Here is a 9,179-nt window from a genome sequence, read left to right on the forward strand (position 1 = left end):
ACTTACAAAAAAATAATTTAAAAAATTCTTTTTAAAAAATTAATGAATTAATTAATTATGTAAAATGTGCATCCAAGTTAGTTAGCATATAGTGTGCAACAGTGAGTTCAGGAGTAGATTCCTTAGTGCCCCTTCCCCATTTAGCCCATCCCCCCGTCCCACAAACCCTCCAGCAACCCTCTGTTTCTTCTCCATATTTAAGAGTCTCTGATATTTTGTCCCCCTCCTTGTTTTTATGTTATTTTTGCTTCCCTTCCCTTATGTTCATCTGTTTTGTCTCTTAAAGTCCTCACTCATATGAGTGAAGTCATATGATTTTTGTCTTTCTCTGACTAATTTCACTTAGCATAATACCCTCCAGTTCCATCCACGTGGTTGCAAATGGCAAGATTTTATTCTTTTTGGTTGGCGAGTAATACTCCACTGTGTATATATACCACATCTCCTTTCTCCATTCATCCATTGATGGACATTTGGGCTCTTTCCATCCTTTGGCTATTGTCGATAGTGCTGCTATAGACATGGGGGTGCATGTGTCCCTTTGAAACAGCACACCCGTGTCCCTTGGATAAATGCCTAGTCGTGCAATTGCTGTGTCGTAGGGTAGTTCTATTTTTAGTTTTTTGAGGAACCTCCATACCGTTCTCCAGAGTGGCTGCACCAGCTTGCATTCCCACCAACAGTGCAAGATTCTCTTTTTTTTGCATCCTCACCAACATCTGTTGTTGCCTGAGTTGTTGATGTTAGCCATTCTGACAGATGTGAGGTGGTACCTCATTGTGGTTTTCATTTGCATTTCCCTGGTGATGAGTGATGTGGAGCATTTTTGCATGTGTCAGCTGGCCATCTGGATGTCTCCTTTGGAGAAGTGTCTATTCATGTTTTTGCCCATTTCTTCACTGAATTATTTGTGTTTTGGGTGTTGAGTTTGATAAGCTCTTTATAGATTTTGGATACTAACCCTTTATCTGACATGTCGTTTGCAAATATCTTCTCCCATTCTGTCGGTTGCCTTTTAGTTTTGCTGATTGTTTCCTTCGCTGTGCAGAAGCTTTTTATTTTGATGAGGTCCCAGTAGTTCATTTTGGCTAAAAAAAAAATTCTTAAAAAAAAAAAAAAAAGAAATATCAACGTTAATTTATTTTTTTTACTTTTTTTTTTTTCAAGTTTTATTTATTTTTGGGACAGAGAGAGACAGAGCATGAACGGGGGAGGGGCAGAGAGAGAGGGAGACACAGAATCGGAAACAGGCTCCAGGCTCTGAGCCATCAGCCCAGAGCCCGACGCGGGGCTCGAACTCACGGACCGCGAGATCGTGACCTGGCTGAAGTCGGACGCTTAACCGACTGTGCCACCCAGGCGCCCCTACTTTTTTTTTTTTAATGGTTATTTATTTTCAGAGAGAGAGACACACACAGCGTGAGCAGGGGAGGGGCAGAGAGAGAGGGAGACACAGAACCCGAAGCAGGCTCCAGGCTCCAAGCTGTCAGTGCAGAGCCCAAGGTGGGGCTTGAAACCATGAACTGGGAGATCATCACCTGAGCCCAAGTGGAGTGCTCAACCGACTGAGCCACCCAGGTGCCCCCCAATATAACATTTTTTATGAGTAAAATAACTGCTAAGATTTCCGTTTTCCTGACTTGACCCTCGCAGATACATGCTTCTATTCATTCATTCTTCATTCATTCATTCTCTCACTCAGTTCACACTTCTGTGATGGGGCCCAGGCAGGGCAAAGCTGGGGGCTCGCAGATAAATCAGACGTGGTTCAGGGTGCCTGGGTGGCTTAGTTGGTTGAGCGTCTGACTTCGGCTTGGGTCATGATCTCTCATAGCTCGTGGGTTCGAACCCCGCGTCAGGCTCTGTGCTGACAGTTCAGAGCTTAGAACCTGCTTCGGATTCTGTGTCTCCCTCTCTCTCTCTGCCCCTCCCTGCTTGTTCTCTCTCTCTCTCAAAAATAAATAAACATTAAAATAAAATAAATCAGACATGGTTCTACCCTTGAGGAGCTCACAGGCCGATAGGAGAGGCATTCACGGACACAGAGCCAGTCCCGAGACCAGCTGCCAAGGAAAACCAGGACCACAATTTGAAGACCCATGTAAGCCTTTCATGCTTCCTGTCTCCTCCTTGTCCAGTCCTGGGAGACTTCTGGGGGTGGGGGCTCTCACCCCTGGGAGCTGCTGGGGGGAGTAGGGACAGATATGAGTTGCATCAGCCCGGCTGGGGTCCCCCGGGGGCTGCTGAGATTCAAGCCAGCCCACAGCAGGCTAATGGGACCCAGATGCCACAGCAGGTTCCGGCACATGCAGAGTCGGGCCTGAGGCCTCTCAGAGGAGCCGGGGGTGGGGGGGTGGGCAGTGGCTGCCCACAGGGGAGGAAGCGTCGTTCTGCCTGGATTCCCCCATCAGAGATTCGGTCTCTTGGCACAGAAAGGCCTGAGCCTTACCTGATGGGATGGACCGGACAGTGGGCTGGATCTGAGGGTGGTCCTGTGACCCTCTCTGCACGCCCCCCACCCCAATAATGAGTGGGTCCTTCTTGGGTTTCCCTAGAGGACGGCCGAGCGGCATACTCCTGGGCTTGGGACAGGAATCAAGCTCAGACAGACCTGGATCACGTCCGGCTCTGCCTCCCACCAGCTGTGGACTTTGGGCCCGGGCTTCTTAGGGCATGGGTGTCTCCGCAGTGAAGTAGGGCTCACACTTGCCTCACAGGAGGACGGGGCGCTTTGTGAAACGTCAAATCCTGCACCCATGCAAAGGGTCGTGTGATGACCTTGTCCCTGAAGCTCTCAGAGCCTGCAAGGGAAATGAAAGTGCTGTGTGTGGGAACTGCCGGGAGGGACAGGGGGCAGAGAGGGGCCAGGGGGCCAGGCTGTGTTCCAGATGGATCTGTTCCGGGTGGCAGGAACCAGCTGGGAATCCCTGGGCCCCTGTGGTGCCCATCTCCTGGCAAAATGACGGTCGGTCGTGATACCCGCCCCAGAGAGTTGGGTGAGGTGACATAAGGCAGACACTTTCCTGCAATCTGGGGACACGTTGTCTCAGGCCTTCGTTGCCTCCGGGCTTTGAGGTGTGTGATCTCCTGGCGTGGATGCCCTATAATGGCTCTGAAGGCTGTATCCAGAAACTTCCTCCCAGGTGCTGCTACAGGTACTCCCAGGGCAGCTGGGTCAGAGCCCCCTGTCCCATCCAGGCCTCACAGAGGTCCTGTGGCCACATCCCAACTCTAGCCCTTGAGGCCCCTTGAAGTTTTTCATCCATTTGGGGATTCTATTTATTTATTTATTTATTTATTTATTAATGAGAGAGGGCACAAGTGAGCGAGGGGCAGAGAGAGAGGGAGAGAGAATCCCACAAGGGGCATAGAGGGAGAGAGAAAGAGGGAGGAAGAGAGAGAAGCGGGGTTCACCCGAAGCGGGACTCAAGCTCACCCAAAGTGGGGCTCGAACTCACGAACCGTGAGAACATGACCTGAGCTGAAGTCCAACGCTTAACCGACTGAGCCACCCGGGCGCCCCTGTTTGGGATTTTAGAGCCAGAAACTGCTTAAGGGCTCCTTAGTACCTTGTCCCCACTTTGCAGATGAGGAAACTGAGGCCCAGAGAGGATGTGACTTTCTTCAGTCCCACGGGGGGGTTGTTGGCCCATGGAACACATTTCTTCCCACTACCCTGCAAGGCAGCCTTCCAAGGGGTCTTTATCGAGTATGATTTGCACACCGCTAACTCTTTCGACTTCCTAAGGTAACATTTGGGCTGAATATCCCAAAGGCCCCGAATCCCAGGGCCCAGCCTAGCCCTCCCCCTCCTGGCTACGCTGGAGTCCTAGCCCAGCCCGGCTCTGTCCTCCATACCATGCAGCCCGGGCCGCTTCTGGCCCAGACTGCTTGGGCCCCCTGCTCATCCTCTGCTCCAAGAGCATGGGCTGGGCTGGCAAAGAGGGGCCAAGTCCCCATCAGCCCTGTCAGTGCCTCCTCTGCCTGGGATCCCTGCAAGGCCTCCCTGATTACTGCCGACCCTCTTCGTAAATGCTCACTGCCCGTGCCTGGAGGGAGAGAGCCTGGGACTGCTGGCCTGGGGGCTCAGAGGCCCCAGCTGTTAGCACCAGGGGCCTCTCTGAGCCCCAGAAGGACCGACCCCCCTTCCCCACCCCGGCTCACTTCCGGGACACTGCTGGCTTCTGGCCTCGCTCCACCTCCTCCAGCTGCTTCTCCAGGACTCACTCTCCGAGGGGTAGGCATCCCCCTCCAGCGGGTCTTTGGCCTCCAAGGTCCTTATGTGACACTCTTGCCTGGGACCAGCTCGTCCTTTCTAAGCCATCCCTGGCCAGGGCCTTGGGTGAGCTCAGTCTGGGCTGTCGTGGAGCCCGAGCCGCATCTCCAGGGGCCGCTCACATTCAAGTCTCGTCTGAGTTTCTTGTCTGCTCACGCTCCCACCAGGCCAGCGGGCAGGCCGTACCCCAGGTCCCCACGTCGTCCTGCGCTGCAGCATAACAGCCTCCCCAGCCCTCTCCCTCCGCCCTCAGAGCCTCCGTCCTGTTATTCCAGCGAAGCACATAATCCGTAAATGTAAGACCAGCGGATTTTCTTGATCACCAGATCAAGAAATGGTAACCGGAGCCCCGAGCCCCCTCCCAGGGCGACCGTGATCCTGACTTCCAACACCGTGGATTATTTTGCCTGTCTTTGAGCAGCGCATGAGTAGAATCTCATAGTATTGGGGTGGGTGCTGTGATGAACTGCCCAGGTTCCCCTCCTGGAATGGAGAACTTAACTTGCTTCTGGGAGAGCAGCTGGAACATGGTCGTCAGTTCTTGGCCCTTTGGGGGCTACAAAAGCTGCCTTGCCCAAGGTCATGTCTTCTAGGGACTGCCTGCATCCAGTGACTCGTTAGCATGGGCTGTAAAGACCCAGCCCCTTGCCCTAACTCGGGACAATCCTGCAGGGCCGTCCAGCCCCGTGGGTGCTGAGGCTGTAAAGGGAGGGCATCACGGTTCAACTCCTCCTTTGCAGCTAAGTTGTCCTATGACTTAAGTTCTGGCAAATGATGTGAGGTGTAAATATCACATGCCACTTTGGGGGACTCCCTCTAAGGGGCAGAGAGTGCCCTGCTTCAGTCCTTCCTTATTCCTTCTGGCTGGAATGCATACGTGATGCTGGCGCTTGAGCAGCCATCTTGGACTGAAAGGTAGGTGGAAGCCGTGTGCTGAGGGTGGTACAACCCACAAGCCGATGGGAACCTGGCTCACTGACATTGTGGTGACCAGCCCTGGGCTGCCCTCCTTGGGCTTCTTCACAAGCGAAGAAAGTAACTTTTTTTTTTTTTTTAAGTTTATTTATTTATTTTGACAGAGAGAGAAAATGCAGAATCCCAAGCAGGCTCCGCACCATCAGCGCAGAGCCCGATGCGGGGCCCGAACTCACGACCCATGAGATCGTGACCCGAGCCAAAGTGGGATGCTCAACTGACTGAGCCACCCAGGCACCCCGCGAGAAAGTGACTTCTAACCTGTTTAAGCCACTCTTACCTTGTTGTTGCTATTTACCATTGAGATGAATCCTGACAGATTCGTTTCATTCGTGATTAATGAACCCTCAAATGGTCTCAACGCCAACCAGTCATGGACGAGTGAGAGGCCAAAAAGAGTAAAATTGTGCACTGCATCTAATGAAAACAGATACCTCCCCCCAAAAAACGATTTTGCAAAGAGCCTTAGGATACTATTAAAATGTGCCTTCAGTTTTGATGTAGAATAAAACCCATGTCTCTGCAAAAATACTCCGCCATTCCCTCTCTCTCTGCCCGTCCTCTACTTGGGCTCTCTCTAAAATGAGTAAATGTTAAAAAAAAAATACTCCGCCATTTACATCAGCATGGAATATTGCTTAAGATCTGATTTTGCCGGTCATAGAACTAAGAGGTTCCCGTCACCGGAAGGGCCTGGCTCTTGAGTTCCACACACCTGGGCTGCAACTTGAGCTCTTCCAGGTGTTGACTGTGTGGCCTCAGGCAAGTCACCTAACCTCTCTGAGTCTCCATTTCCTCATACAGGAAATGCCGCCGGCGTCCAGTGGGGCGAATGAAATCATGTGCAGGAAAGTGTTTATTGCTGGGCTTGGGGCAGAGCAGGTGGGCGGGAAATGCCAGTTCCCAGGGAAGCTCCTTACCCACACCCACACCTACCCTTCTTCTTTCTTGCTAAGGGAACCCTGATTGTGTTCAGCCCTCAGGTGGTCTAAAGCTGGAAAGGAAGTGGGGCACCCTTCCCAGGCCCGGGGGGGGGGGGGGGTTAAATCTCAATTGGTCTAAGCCAGTCTTTGTCATTCTACTCCCTTTGCTAGTAATTGGGGTAGGGAAAGGGCTCTGCAGCGACAGTGGGGAGCCTACCTGGGATTCTCCCTCTCTCCCTCTCTCTCTGGAGACTTTTGGATGCCCCATCCAGGCCCACGGGCCTTGCAGCGCTCAACCTAGGGCCATGATGTGAGAGAGGAACAATTTCTTGCCTTGTTTAAGCAACCCTACTTTTGGAGTCTTTTCATGACAGCAAGCTTCCTGAGTACCTTATGGAGACACCCTGAGTTGTTGAGTCTCTGTTCTTGGTTCTCTCCTTGGAAGGTGGTGGGGATTGGGGCGGGGTTCTGATTTGTGTGGGTGGTGGACCATGGCTGTGACGAATGTCTTCCTGTTTGGGGACCTCCCTCCCCCCCCAGTTCAGTCTCACCCACCACCTTGGTTCCCCCCTGCTGTGGCCCTTGGCCAGGAAAGTGGGTTCCCTTCCGCCACAGCCCAGATCACCCCTGAGTCCACGGGCGTCCCAAGCCCCGACCTCACGGTGGAATTCCCAGCATGCCTTGCACCGGCCTGGGCCACGTCAGGACTAGCAGAGGTTGAGGGATAAGTGAACCATGAAACCAGACTTCCAGGAACACACTTCTTAGTTAACTTACTCATCCTCTGCCTCTGTTAGGCACTTGGATGGAGGACGTCCCAATTTAATATTTAAACAAGAAGTTGAATTTTGATACAGGGGCGAGGGGACTTGTTCCCCTAGCCCAGAGCTGCTGGAAAAGCTACTGTCCTGCTTGCCTGGGCTTGGCCAGCCAGGAAGATTCATTAGATTACCTGCCTCAGGCCCTGCTGGGCCCCTCTTGACCCCCCGTAAAGGGCTGGATCCTCATCTTCCTAGACTCCCAAACAAAAGCATCTGCAAACACACAGCCAGAAACCAACCGCAGGGTTCCTAGGATCTGATTACTGTCCCCAGGGCAGCCTTCCACGGGAGCCCGCCCCTCCCTTCCCCTTTCCGAGAACTGGAGAACTCAGTTGCCCAGCAAATGTTCCGGCTATTAAGAAGGGGGGTTAGCCCAGGGCTGTGAGCTTGGGATGGGGTTGAGCCAAGCACCAAGAGGCAGAGGAGCCCCAGGGGGTGGGTGGGGAGGCGGGAGCTCTGCTCTGTGGGTGCTGCCCTGGGAGGTCAGGAAGAGCCCTCTCCAGCGTCCCCAGCCTACCTCCTCCCTGCTTGGAGCTCAGGCCTCAGGCCAGCCCAGGGCTGGGTTCGAATCTCGGTATTGCTGCCCACGTGCTAAGCCTCAGTTTCCCCAGGGAGCATTTTGGGGGAGGGGTGTAACATAGAAACGTATTCCGTGCCAGGCGCCGCGCTGGCCCATTTGATCGTCACAACCATGCAAGAACAGAGCACCAGGGCGGGTGGAGGAGGCTGGGGTCCTCCAGGCTGGGTGGTGAGGGTGGCATCTTCCGGCCTCACAGCCAGGGGATGAATCAGCCTTTCCCCCTTACCTCTGCCTGCCCACACCCATCCTCTCGGCCTCTTTTCTCCAGGCCGCTGCTGTTATTTCTGGCCAGCTGGATCCTGACTGGTTTATATCCGCCGCATTAAGAGGCTGGGCGTGGGTCAGGCTGAGGTCCAGTGTCCCAACTGCCAGGCTGATGGATGGAGGGTCCTTTGTAGAACGCGGAAGAGGAAAAATCGCCTGTGTGCCCCCTCCGCCTTCCCCTGCCCCCTTTCTCAGAGAAAGGATGCCAGGAGCATCTGAGAGTTCTCCCGTTCTTGGCCCCGCCTGGCGTGATGTGAGGAGAGTCTGGAAGCCAAGGCTGCCTCCTGGGCCCCATTTCCAGAATGGGGTCCTCTTAGGAGGTCTGTGAACATTTGGCCAGGCTGTGCTCCTGCAGAACTGGCTTCAGCTGCTCTGGCCTGGCCTGGCGGATTAGAAGGCGGCAAGGGCGGCCGAGGCCCCAACGATCTTACTGATGCACCCCTCCCCGGGGAGAGGGGACCCAGAGCTGGTCCCTCAGCTCTGCATGGACTTCTGGGAACCTCTTGAGGCACCCCCGTGCCCACCCCCGCCGAAAATTACATGGATGTGCCTCACTGGGAGCCTGAGCCCAAACCCAGCGATAGCCCTGAGAGGCTTTGACAAGCCGCTGCCCTTCAAGATCTTTGGGGACGGGCCAAGGATCCAATAGTAGTCGAAGATGCCTGGGAGCTGTGGGGCCGCAGGAAGGGCAGTCAGAGAAGGCTTCCCGGAGGGGACATCCACCTTATGGGAAGGAACATGAAGAGTCTGTTGGTGAAGATGGATGGGAAGGGCAATACAGGCACAGAGAGGCCAATAGAGAGGGAGGGGAGTCAAGCATATGCAGTTTGGCTGGAGTGGAGGGCCATGCTGAAGGCTGCAGAGGGAGGCAGGACCAGCGATCAGTAATGCTGGGCCCGAGTTAGGCCCACAGAGGCGCTGAGGGTGAGCAAGTGACGTCGTCTGTTCACCTCTGCGTGCTGGTACCCAGTAGGCACTCACACACGACGGCTAAATGGCTGATTAACCAATGCTTGATCCTAGGAGGGCACCTTACCTGCCTAAGTATATACAGTTATAGAATTTCCATTATTGAAGTAAAACCTGCTCGTTCTAAAAAAAAAAATTAAAAGATAGGTGAATGATGTTGTGGTTGGAGAAATTACTTACATAGAATCCATTGTTTTCACCAAAATATCTCCTGTTCTTGAGTACCCCTAGAGCCAGGGAGCTCACTTCCTAATAAGGCTGCCCAAGAGGGTCTGCAGGCAGAATCCAGGGGTCTCTAAACACCTGCCCCTTGGCTGCCAGGGCGCAGCCTGCCGAGCCCGAGTCCCCGGCAGCATCGTGGCCCCGCAGGG

The sequence above is a fragment of the Lynx canadensis genome, chromosome B4 (assembly GCF_007474595.2).
Source record: "Lynx canadensis isolate LIC74 chromosome B4, mLynCan4.pri.v2, whole genome shotgun sequence".
Lineage (NCBI taxonomy): Eukaryota > Metazoa > Chordata > Mammalia > Carnivora > Felidae > Lynx > Lynx canadensis.